Below are 13,564 nucleotides of genomic sequence, written 5' to 3' on the forward strand. Positions count from 1 at the left end.
CTCGTAGACCGAAATCGGAAGCGTTAGGTTAACACGGTTGATGTAGTCGAACGTCTTCACGATCCAACCGATCTAGTACCGAACGTACGGCTGATAACCCACAAGTATAGGAGATCGCAACAATTTTCAAGGGTAGAGTATTCAACCCAAATTTATTGATTCGACACAAGGGGAGCCAAAGAATATTCTCAAGTATTAGCAGTTGAGTTGTCAATTCAACCACACCTGGATAACTTAGTATCTGCAGCAAAGTATTTAGTAGCAAAGTAATATGGAAGTAATGGTAACGGTAGCAAACGTAATATTTTTGGGTTTTGTACTGATTGTAACAGTAGCAACGGAAAAGTAAATAAGCGAAGAATAATATGTGAAAAGCTCGTAGGCATTGGATCGGTGATGGAGAATTATGCCGGATGCGGTTCATCATGTAACAATCATAACATAGGGTGACAGAGAACTAGCTCCAATTCACCAATGTAATGTAGGCATGTATTCCGAACATAGTCATATGTGCTTATGAAAAAGAACTTGCATGACATCTTTTGTCCTACCCTCCCGTGGCAGCGGGGTCCTAGCGGAAACTAAGGGATATTAAGGCCTCCTTTCAATAGAGTACCGGACCAAAGCATTAACACATAGTGAATACATGAACTCCTCAAACTATGGTCATCACCGGGAGTGGTCCCGATTATTGTCAATTCGGGGTTGCCGGATCATAACACATAGTAGGTGACTATAGACTTGCAAGATAGGATCAAGAACTCACATATATTCATGAAAACATAATAGGTTCAGATCTGAAATCATGGCACTCGGGCCCTAGTGACAAGCATTATGCATAGCAAAGTCATAGCAACATCAATCTCAGAACATAGAGGATGGATCAAACCCTAACAAAACTAACTCGATTACATGATAGATCTCATCCAACCCATCACCGTCCAGCAACCCTACGATGGAATTACTCACGCACGGCGGTGAGCATCATGAAATTGGTGATGGAGGAAGGTTGATGATGACAACGGCGATGGATTCCCCTCTCCGGAGCCCCGAACGGACTCCAGATCAGCCCTCCCGAGAGGTTTTAGGGCTTGGCGGCGGCTCTGTATCATAAAACGCGATGAATCCTTCTCTCTTATTTTTTTCTCCCCGAACACGAATATATGGAGTTGGAGTTGAGGTCGGTGGAGCGTCAGGGAGCCCACGAGGCAGGGGGCGCGCCCCCCACCCTCGTGGACAGGTGGAGGCCCCCCTGACGTGGATTCTTCTTCCAATATTTTTAATATTTTCCAACAATACGTTCTGTGGAGTTTCAGGTCATTCCAAGAACTTTTGTTTCTGCACATAAATAACACCATGGCAATTATGCTGAAAACAGCGTCAGTCCGGGTTAGTTCCATTCAAATCATGCAAGTTAGAGTCCAAAACAAGGGCAAAAGTGTTTGGAAAAGTAGATACAACGGAGACGTATCAACTCCCCCAAGCTTAAACCTTTGCTTGTCCTCAAGCAATTCAGTTGATAAACTAAAAGTGATAAAGAAAAACTTTTACAAACTCTGTTTGCTCTTGTTGTTGTAAATATGTAAAGCCAGCATTCAAGTTTTCAGCAAAGATTATGAACTAACCATATTCACAATAACTCTTAGGTCTCATGTTTACTCATATCAATGGCATAATCAACTAGCGAGCAATAATAATGAATCTCGGATGACAACACTTTCTCAAAACAATCATGATATGATATAACAAGATGGTATCTCGCTAGCCCTTTCTGAGGCCGCAAAACATAAATGCAGAGCACCTTTAAAGATCAAGGACTGACTGGACATTGTAATTCATGTTAAAAGAGATCCAGTCATAGTCATACCCAACATAAATTAATAGTAATGGATGCAAATGACAGCAGTGCTCTCCAGCTGGTGCTTTTTAATAAGAGGGTGATGACTCAACATAAAAGTAAATAGATATGCCCTTCGCAGAGGGAAGCAGGGATTTGTAGAGGTGCCAGAGCTCGATTTTGAAATAGAGATAAGTAATATTTTGAGCGGCATACTTTCATTGTCAACATAACAACCGAGAGATGGTGATATCTTCCATGCTACACACATTATAGGCGGTTCCCAAACAGAATGGTAAAGTTTATACTCCCCCTCCACCAACAAGCATCAATCCATGGCTTGCTCGAAACAATGAGTGCCTCCAACTAACAACAGTCCCGGGGGGAGTTTTGTTTGCAATTATTTTGATTTAGTTTGCATAAAGCATGGGACTGGGCATCCCGGTGACCAGCCATTTTCTCGTGAGTGAGGAGTGGAGTCCACTCCTCTTGAGAATAACCCGCCTAACATGGAAGATAAGGACAACCCTAGTTGATACATGAGCTATTCAAGCATACAAAACAGAATTTCATTTGAAGGTTTAGAGTTTGGCGCATACAAATTTACTTGGAACGGCAGGTAGATACCGCATATAGGAAGGTATGGTGGACTCATATGGAATAACTTTGGGGTTTAAGGGATTGGATGCACAAGCAGTATTTCCACTTAGTACAAGTGAAGGCTAGCGAAAGACTGGGAAGCGACCAACTAGAGAGCGACAACAGTCATGAACATGCATTAAAATTAATAAACATTGAGTGCAAGCATGAGTAGGATATAATCCACCATGAACATAAATATCGTGAAGGCTATGTTGATTTGTTTCAACTACATGTGTGAACATGTGCCAAGTCGAGTCACTTAAATCATTCAAAGGAGGATACCACCCCACTATACCACATCACAACCATTTTAATAGCATGTTGGCACGCAAGGTAAACCATTATAACTCATAGCTAATCAAGCATGGCATGAGCAACTATGATCTCTAATTGTTATTGCAAACATGTTTATTCATAATAAGTTGAATTAGGAACGATGAACTAATCATATTTACAAAAACAAGAGAGGTCGAGTTCATACCAGTTTCTCCCATCTCAATCAGTCCATCATATATCGTCATAATTGCCTTTCACTTGCACGACCGAACGATGTGAATAATAAGAGTGCACGTGCATTGGACTAAGCTGGAATCTGCGAGCATTCAATAAATAGGAGAAGACAAGGCAATATGGGCTCTTGGTTAAACCAACAATAATGCATATAAGAGCCACTTCAACAATTTAATTATGGTCTTCTCCTATCGACCCCCAAAGAAAAGAAAAGACATAAAACTATTTACACGGGAAAGCTCCCAACAAGCAAAAGAAGAACGGGAAATATTTTTGGGTTTTCTTTTTAATTAATGCTACAGCAAGAAAGGTAAACTAACTAAAAACTGCAACTTTTTTTTTCTTAAGGTTTTTCAAGCACACAAGAAGAAAGCAGGAAAAGAAAATAAACTAGCATGGATAGTACAATGAAAAAGTATGAGCACCGACATCTAGCAATGAGTGTGTGAACATAAATGTAATGTCGGTGAGAGATACGTACTCCCCCAAGCTTAGGCTTTTGGCCTAAGTTGGTTTATTGCCACGGATGGCCTGGCGGATATCCATAGTTGTAGTTGGGGTTGTACTGAGAAGAGGAGGACTCCGATTGCCACTGGTTGGCAATCATCTCCGGATCCCACTGGTAATTAGACTGTCGTGGAGGATCAAATTGTGGTTCCGACTCTGACTCTGTGGCTGATGTGGGGTTCCGGTAGGCGTGAATGGCCGCCAGCGGAACGAGATACTGGCTGTTCGCCTTGGTCGCGGAGGAAGTCGGTGAGGCCTCCGCGGTGCGAGGCAGATTATATTTGGGCCTCTCTGCTTCTTCACTTTGCTTTTCCTTCGAGCTTCGGCTCGATGAGCCCCTCAAAAATCTCTTCATTATTTTCTGAAAAATTCTGAAATTTTTAGTAACTTCAAATAAAAGTGAACCAAGCTCAACAAAATTGATAGCAACTACTCCTACAAGTGCCTAGAGACTATATCATGCATTAGAACTACTTGGAACCATATAAATTTGACATGCAAGCTCAAGAACATGGTCACCTAGGCAGCACAAATTTGCAATGAATAAAGCACTAGAACAAAAACTAATTGGACCAATGGAGGAGTCACATACCAAGGTACAATCCCCCAAAGCAATTTTGTGAGAGGTGCTTTGAGCAAGGAGATCGAAAATCGCAGCAAAATGAGCTAGAACTCGTGCTTGAGCTGGATGGTGATTTTTTGGGAGGAAGAAGAAGTGTGTGGGTGCAGGAATAAGTGGAGGGGAGCCACCATGGGCCCACGAGGCAGGGGGCGCGCCCTGTAGGGGTGGGCGCGCCCTGGACCCTCGTGGCCAGGTGCTTGCTCCCCCTGCTGTGTTCTCAGTGCCAGATATTCTCAAATATTCTAGAAAAAATCATATTCCAATTTCAGGGCATTTGCAGAACTTTTATTTTTGGGGTATTTTTATATTGCACGGATAATTCAGAAAACAGACAAAAAAAACTATTTTTACTTTATTTCAACTAAATAACAGGAAGTAAAAGGAGGGTACAGAAGGTTGTGCCTTCTAACTTCATCCATCTCATGCTCATCAAAAGGAATCCACTAACAAGGTTGATCAAGTCTTGTTAACAAACTCATTCCGACTAACATGGAACCGGAGAAATTTCGAATAACACTATGTTACCTCAATGGGGATATGCACATCCCTATAATAAGAATATCATATTTCTTCTTGACAGTAGGTAGAGGAAATTCAAAACCTCCAAAAATAATCGATGGAATTTTTCCAATAGAGTTGATGCTATGAACTTCAGGTTGTTTCCTCGGAAAGTGTACCGTATGCTCATTACCATTAACATGAAAAGTGACATTGCCTTTGTTGCAATCAATAACAGCCCCTGCAGTATTCAAAAAGGGTCTTCCGAGAATAATAGACATACTATCGTCCTCGGTAATATTAAGAATAACAAACTCCGTTAAAATAGTAACGTTTGCAACCACAACAGGCACATCCTCACAAATACCGACAGGTATTGCAGTTGATTTATCGGCCATTTGCAAAGATATTTCAGTAGGTGTCAACTTATTCAAATCAAGTCTACGATATAAAGAGAGAGGCATAACACTAACATCGGCTCCAAGATCACATAAAGCAGTTTTAACATAGTTTCTTTTAATGGAGCATGGTATAGTTGGTACTCCTGGATCTCCATGTTTCTTAGGTATTCCACCCTTAAATGTGTAATTAGCAAGCATGGTGGAAATTTCAGCTTCCGGTATCTTTCTTTTATTAGTAACAATTTCTTTCATATACTTAACATAAGGATTCATTTTGAGCATATCAGTTAATCGCATACGCAAAAAGATAGGTCTGGTCATTTTAGCAAAGCGCTCAAAATCCTCATCATCCTTTTTCTTGGATGGTTTGGGAGGGAAAGGCATGGGTTTCTGAACCCAAGGTTCTCTTTCTTTACCATGTTTCCTAGCAACAAAGTCTCTCTTATCATAATGTTGATTCTTTGATTGTGGGTTATCAAGATCAACAGCAGGTTCAATTTCTACATCATTGTCATTGCTAGGTTGAGCATCATCATGAACATCATCATTAACATTTTCACTAGGTTCATGTTCATTGCCAGATTGTGTTTCAGCATCAGAAATAGAAGTATCATTGGGATTCTCAGGTGTTTCAGCAATAGGTTCACTAGAAGCATGCAAAGTCCTATCATTTTTCTTTTTCTTCTTTTTAGAAGAACTAGGTGCATCAATATTATTTCTCTGAGAATCTTGCTCAATTCTCTTAGGATGGCCTTCAGGATACAAAGGTTCCTGAGTCATTTTACCAGTTCTAGTAGCCACTCTAACAGCATAGTCACTATTCCTACTATTCAATTCATTGAGCAAATCATTCTGAGCTTTAAGTACTTGTTCTACTTGAGTGGTAACCATGGAAGCATGTTTACTAATGAGTTTAAGTTCACCTTTAACTCTAGACATATAATCACTCAAGTGTTCAAGCATATCGGAATTATATTTCAATTGTCTACCAATATAAGCATTGAAGTTTTCTTGTTTAACAATAAAATTGTCAAACTCATCTAAGCATTGTCTAGCAGACTTATAACGAGGAATATCTCCTTCATCAAATTTATAGAGAGAATTTACCTTTACTACCTGTGTCGGGTTATCAAGACCATGAGTTTCTTCAATAGGTGATGAATTAAGATCATATGTTTCTTCAATAGGAGGTAAATTCTTAACATCTTCAGCTTTAATACCTTTTTCTTTCATAGATTTCTTTGCCTCTTGCATATCTTCAGGACTGAGAAATAGAACACCTCTTTTCTTCGGAGTTGGTTTAGGAATTGGCTCAGGAGGTGTCCAATTATTTTCATTGGTCAACATATTATTCAATAGAATTTCAGCTTCATCTGGTGTTCTTTCCCTGAAAACAGAACCAGCACAACTATCCAGGTAATCTCTGGAAGCATCGGTTAGTCCATTATAAAAGATATCAAGTATTTCATGTTTCTTAAGAGGATGATCAGGCAAAGCATTAAGTAATTGGAGAAGCCTCCCCCAAGCTTGTGGGAGACTCTCTTCTTCAATTTGCACAAAATTATATATATCCCTTAAAGCAGCTTGTTTCTTATGAGCAGGGAAATATTTAGCAGAGAAGTAGTAAATCATATCTTGGGGACTACGCACACAACCAGGATCAAGAGAATTAAACCATATCTTAGCATCACCCTTTAATGAGAACGGAAATATTTTAAGGATATAAAAGTAGCGAGTTTTCTCATCATTAGTGAACAGGGTGGCTATATCATTCAATTTAGTAAGATGTGCCACAACAGTTTCAGATTCATAGCCATAAAAAGGATCAGATTCAACCAAAGTAATTATATCAGGATCAACTGAGAATTCATAATCCTTATCAGTAACACAGATAGGTGAAGTAGCAAAAGCAGGGTCAGGTTTCATTCTAGCATTAAGAGATTGCTGCTTCCATTTAGCTAATAACTTCTTAAGATCATATCTATCATTGCAAGCTAAAATAGCTCTAGTAGCTTCTTCATCCAGAACATAACCCTCAGGCACAACAGGCAATTCATATTTATTAGGGGGAGAGTCTTCATCATCACTATCATCAATATTATCAGTTTCAATAATTTCATTCTCTCTAGCCCTAGCAAGTTGTTCATCAAGAAATTCACCAAGTGGCACAGTAGTATCAAGCATAGAAGTAGTTTCATCATAAGTATCATGCATAGCAGAAGTGGCATCATCAATAACATGCGACATATCAGAATTAATAGCAGAAGCAGGTTCAGGTGTCGAAAGCTTACTCAAAACAGAAGGTGAATCAAGTGCAGAGCTAGATGGCAGCTCCTTACCTCCCCTCGTAGTTGAGGGATAAATTTTTGTTTTCTCGTCTTTCAAGTTCCTCATAGTGACCAGCAGATATAAATCCCAAGTGACTCAAAGAATAGAGCTATGCTCCCCGGCAACGGCGCCAGAAAATAGTCTTGATAACCCACAAGTATAGGGGATCGCAACAGTTTTCGAGGGTAGAGTATTCAACCCAAATTTATTGATTCGACACAAGGGGAGCCAAAGAATATTTTCAAGTATTAGCAGTTGAGTTGTCAATTCAACCACACCTGGATAACTTAGTATCTGCAGCAAAGTAATATGGAAGTAACGGTAACGGTAGCAAAAGTAATATTTTTGGGTTTTGTAGTGATTGTAACAGTAGCAACAGAAAAGTAAATAAGCGAAGAACAATATGTGAAAAGCTTGTAGGCATTGGATCGGTGATGGAGAATTATGCCGGATGCGGTTCATCATGTAACAATCATAACATAGGGTGACACAGAACTAGCTCCAATTCATCAATGTAATGTAGGCATGTATTCCGAACATAGTCATACGTGCTTATGAAAAAGAACTTGCATGACATCTTTTGTCCTACCCTCCCGTGGCAGCGGGGTCCTAGCGGAAACTAAGGGATATTAAGGCCTCCTTTTAATAGAGTACCGGACCAAAGCATTAACACATAGTGAATACATGAACTCCTCAAACTATGGTCATCACCGGGAGTGGTCCCGATTATTGTCACTTCGGGGTTGCCGGATCATAACACATAGTAGGTGACTATAGACTTGCAAGATAGGATCAAGAACTCACATATATTCATGAAAACATAATAGGTTCAGATCTGAAATCATGGCACTCGGGCTCTAGTGACAAGCATTAAGCATAGCAAAGTCATAGCAACATCAATCTCAGAACATAGTGGATACTAGGGATCAAACCTAACAAAACTAACTCGATTACATGATAGATCTCATCCAACCCATCACCGTCCAGCAAGCCTACGATGGAATTACTCACGCACGGCGGTGAGCATCATGAAATTGGTGATGGAGGAAGGTTGATGATGACGACGGCGACGGATTCCCCTCTCCGGAGCCCCGAACGGACTCCAGATCAGCCCTCCCGAGAGGTTTTAGGGCTTGGCGGCGGCTCCGTATCGTAAAACACGATGAATCCTTCTCTCTTATTTTTTTTCTCCCCGAACACGAATATATGGATTTGGAGTTGAGGTCGGTGGAGAGTCAGGGGGCCCACGAGGCAGGGGGCGCGCCCAGGGGGGCAGGCGCGCCCCCCACCCTCGTGGACAGGTGGAGGCCCCCCTGACGTGGATTCTTCTTCCAGTATTTTTAATATTTTCCAAAAATACGTTCCGTGGAGTTTCGGGTCATTCCGAGAACTTTTGTTTCTGCACATAAATAACACCATGGCAATTCTGCTGAAAACAGCGTCAGTCCGGGTTAGTTCCATTCAAATCATGCAAGTTAGAGTCCAAAACAAGGGCAAAAGTGTTTGGAAAAGTAGATACGACGGAGACGTATCAACGACACCTCCGAGTTCAGCACACGTTTAGCTCGATGACGTCCCTCGAACTCTTGCTCCAGCAGAGGGTCGATGGAGAGTTTCGTCAGCATGACGGCGTGGTGACGGTGATGGTGATGTGATCCGCGCAGGGCTTCGCCTAAGCACTACCACGCTATGACCGGAGGAGTAAACTGTGGAGGGGGCACCGCACACGGCTAAGAGAATAACTGTTATGCCTTGGGGTGCCCCTGCCCCCGTATATAAAGGAGGGGAGGAGGAGGCCGGCCACCAAGGGGGCGCGCCAAGGGGGGGAGAGTCCTACTAGGACTCCACTCCTAGTAGGATTCGCCCCCCCCCCTTTTCCTTTCTCATCGGAGGGAAAAGGGAAGGAGGGGGGAGAGGGAGAGGGAAAGAGGAAAGGGGGCCGCGCCCACCTCCCCTTTGTCCAATTCGGACTCCCTTGGAAGGGGGGCACCACCCTGTGGGCTCCCCTCTCTTTCTCCCCTATGGCCCATGAAGGCCCATTACTTCCCCGAGGGGTTCCGGTAACCCCTCGGTGCTCCGATAAATATCTGAAACGTCCCGAAACCATTCCTGTGTCCGAATACCCTCGTCCAATATATCAATCTTTACCTCTCGACCATTTCGAGACTCCTCGTCATGTTCGTGATCTCATCCGGGACTCCGAACAATCTTCGGTAACCAAAACACATAACTCATAATACAAATCATCGTCGAACGTTAAGCGTGCAGACCCTACGGGTTCGAGAACTATGTAGACATGACCGAGACACATCTCCAATCAATAAACAACAGCGGAACCTGGATGCTCATATTGGTTCCTACATATTCTACGAAGATCTTTAACGGTCAAACCGTAATAACAATATACGTTATTCCCTTCATCATCGGTATGTTACTTGCCTGAGATTCGATCGTCAGTATCATCATACCTAGTTCAATCTCATTACCGGCAAGTCTCTTTACTCGTTCAGTAATGCATCATTCCGTAACTAACTCATCAGTCACATTTCTTGCAAGGCTTATAGTGATGTGCATTACCGAGAGGGCCCAGAGATACCTCTCCGATACTCGGAGTGACAAATCCTAATCTTGATCTATGCCAACCCAACAAACACCTTCGGAAACACCTGTAGAGCATCTTTATAATCACCCAGTTACGTTGTGACGTTTGATAGCACACAAGGTGTTCCTCTGGTATTCGGGAGTTGCATAATCTCATAGTGAGAGGAATATGTATAAGTCATGAAGAAAGCAATAGCAATAGAACTTAACAATCATTATGCTAAGCTAACAGATGGGTCTTGTCCATCACATCATTCTCCTAATGATGTGATCCCGTTCATCAAATGACAACACATGTCTATGGTCAAGAAACTTAACCATCTTTGATTAACGAGCTAGTCAAGTAGAGGCATACTAGGGACACTTTGTTTTTGTCTATGTATTCACACGTGTATCAAGTTTCCGGTTAATACAATTCTAGCATGAATAATAAACATTTATCATGATATAAGGAAATATAAATAACAACTTTATTAGTGCCTCTAGGGCATATTTCCTTCAGTTTCTGGGTCGTGTGGGAAGGACCACCCTATCGCCCACACTCACTTGGCGACGGTTCCAAATACCATCACGGAAAGGGGTTAAAAACCGTTTGTATAGCACCTCGCTGTACTAGTGATCCCCAAGCTTAGGCTATTTTCACTCCTTATTCCTTCATCCATCGTGATCTCACCCAAAACATGAAAACTTCAATCACACAAAACTTAACAAAACCTTGTTGAGATCGTTAGTATAACAAAGCAAATCACCATTTTAAGTATTATTGCAAACCCATTCATATTTTATTATTGCATTATACCTACTATATTCTAACTTTACCATGGCTCATACCCCCCGATATGATCCATAGATTTATCAAAATAAGCACACAATGCAACGAAAACAGAACCTGTCAAAAATAGAACAGTATGTAGTAATCTGTACTTTAACCATACTTCTGTAACTCCAAATATTCTGAAAATTATGAAAATGTAGGAAATTTTTATATCAATATTGTGTAAAAAAATCAGAACTTTCCGTCGCTCCAGTGATTTTTAACAATTCTGCTACTGGATGTAAAAGTTTCTATTTTCCAACAACATCAAATCAACTATCACCCAAGCCATCCTAAAGACATTACTTGGCACATACATTACTTAAAACATAAAAGGGACAATCATAACAGAGGCACAATTGTGTATTTATTGAAAAAAAATTAAAGGATACTTATTGGGTTGGCTCCCAACAAGCGCTACTGTTTTACGCCCCTAGCTAGGCATAAGGCATAGATTCAAATATTGTCATCTTTAGTTTCCAACTCCTCAATCACACAACCATAATTCCTCACAGATCTATCATGCATATTTTCAATAATCACACTCCTAGGAATAAAATTGAAGAATTCACTCTTGCAAGTAGTTTTTTTTTATCACTTCAACAAAGTTGGGGTGAATACTAATCATTTTAAGATCTTCATTGTTGCTACTAGAAGTGGCGCCATTGTTCTTAGGAGCATGTGTAGACTTGCAATCCTTACTAGTAGGATATTTTTCAATATTTTTAATGGAATAAAAAGTTGAGCTCAAGTTACAAAAAAATTCTTCCAATTTATCAATCCGAGCAGGGCTCTCCTCTACCCTTTCGTTAACTACGAGTTTTTTCTCTTTTAGTAATTTAACTATATCTCCTATATTCGACCCAATACGATTAGCAAGATTATGGATCCTTTTATCCAAATTTTCAATACGTTCTTCGGTGATCATTTTCTTTTCAATAGCATCTAGCCTTTGAATAACATACTCAAGAGTTAAACTTGTTTCATTGATAATGATAGGCGGCGATCCCACTAAATTTCCCATAGCGTTAAAAGCATCCATAGAGGGACACATCAAGAAATTCCCTCCGGTAATAGTGTCAAGAACAAATCTATACCAAGTAGTGATTCCCACATAAAAATTACGAAGAAGAACGATAGTAGATTGCCTACGAGTTGATCTATTATAAGCGTTGCAAAACCTATACCAAACATCTCTTAAATTTTCTCCTCTCCTTTGTTTAGAATTGAGAACTTCATTCTCAGGGTGCACGTGGCAAGGGAGGAACAATCCATAATGATAAAGTGGGCAAGCAAACAAGAAAAAGGCAAACATTTTTTTTTGTATTTTTGCAAAAAACTTTTAGAAGTGGGGGAGATGAAAATGAGAGGCAAATGGCAAAAAGTAATTGCAAGGAGATGAGAGTTTATGCGTAGGTACCTGATAGATGTTGATGATGTCTCCCCTACAACGGTGCCAGAAATTCTTCCTGATTGCTTATATCTGCGTTGGTCTTTCCCCGAAGATGAGAGGATGATGCAGCACAACAAAACTAAGTATTTCCCTCAGTTATGAAACCAAGGTTATCAATCCAGTAGGAGAACCAAGCAACACTATGTAAACAACACCTGCACAAAACAACAAAAACTTGCAACCCAACGCGTAAGAGGGGTTGTCAATCCCTCCACGGTATTGAGATAGATTAAATTGTATAGGTTTTGGTAAATAGATCTAGCAAGAATACAAAATAAAATAAAAAAATTACAGCAAGGTATTTTTGGTTTAATATGATAGGAAAATAGACCCGGGGGCCATAGTTTTCACTAAAGGCTTCTCTCAAGAAAATAGCATACGGCGGGTAAACAAATTACTGTTGGGCAATTGATAAAAAAGCGAGTAATCATGACGATATCCAAGCAATGATCATGTATATAGGCATCACATCCAAGATTAGTAGACCGACTCCTGCCTGCATCTAATACTATTACTCCACACATCGGCCGCTATCTAGCATGCATCTAGTGTATTAAGTTCATGGAAAAACGGAGTAATGCAATAAGAACGATGACATGATGTAGATACGATAAACTCACATATGAATAAACCCCATCTTGTTACCCTTAATAGCAACGATACATGCGTGTCATGTCTCTTTCTATCACTGAGATTGAGCACCGCAAGATCGAACCCATCACAAAGCACCTCCTTCCATGGCAAGAAAAATCAATCTAGTTAGCCAAACCAAAATTTCAGAGAAGGAATACAAGGCTATAACAATCATGCATATAAGAGTTCAGCAAAGACTCAAATAATATTCATGGATAGAACTGATCATAAAATCACAATTCATCGGATCCCAACAAACACACCGCAAAAAAGAGTTGCATCAAATAGATCTCCAAGAACATCGAGGAGACCATTGTATTAAAGATCAAAAAGAGAGAAGAAGCCATCTAGCTACTAGCTACGGACCCGTAGGTCTATGGTAAACTACTCACGCATCATCAAAGGGGAAACAAGGATGATGAAGAACCCCTCCATGATCGTTGCCCCCTCCGGCAAAGTGCCGGAAAAGGCCTCTAGATTGGATCTCGTGGTTCTGGAACTTGCGGCGGCGGAAACTGTATTTCCACGACTTCCCTAGGGTTTTGGGATTATAGAGTATTTATAGAGGTGCAGGTAGGTCAGGAAGCTTCCCGTGGGCTCCACTACCCACCAGGGCGCGCTTGGGGCCTCTAGCGCGCCCTAGTGCCTAGTGGGCCCCACGGGCCTCCTCTCGTGTGCTCCTTTGGCTCCCCGGGTGTCTTCTGGGCAAAAAAAATCT

Source organism: Aegilops tauschii, chromosome 1 (assembly GCF_002575655.3).
Source record: "Aegilops tauschii subsp. strangulata cultivar AL8/78 chromosome 1, Aet v6.0, whole genome shotgun sequence".
Taxonomy (NCBI): Eukaryota; Viridiplantae; Streptophyta; class Magnoliopsida; order Poales; family Poaceae; genus Aegilops; species Aegilops tauschii.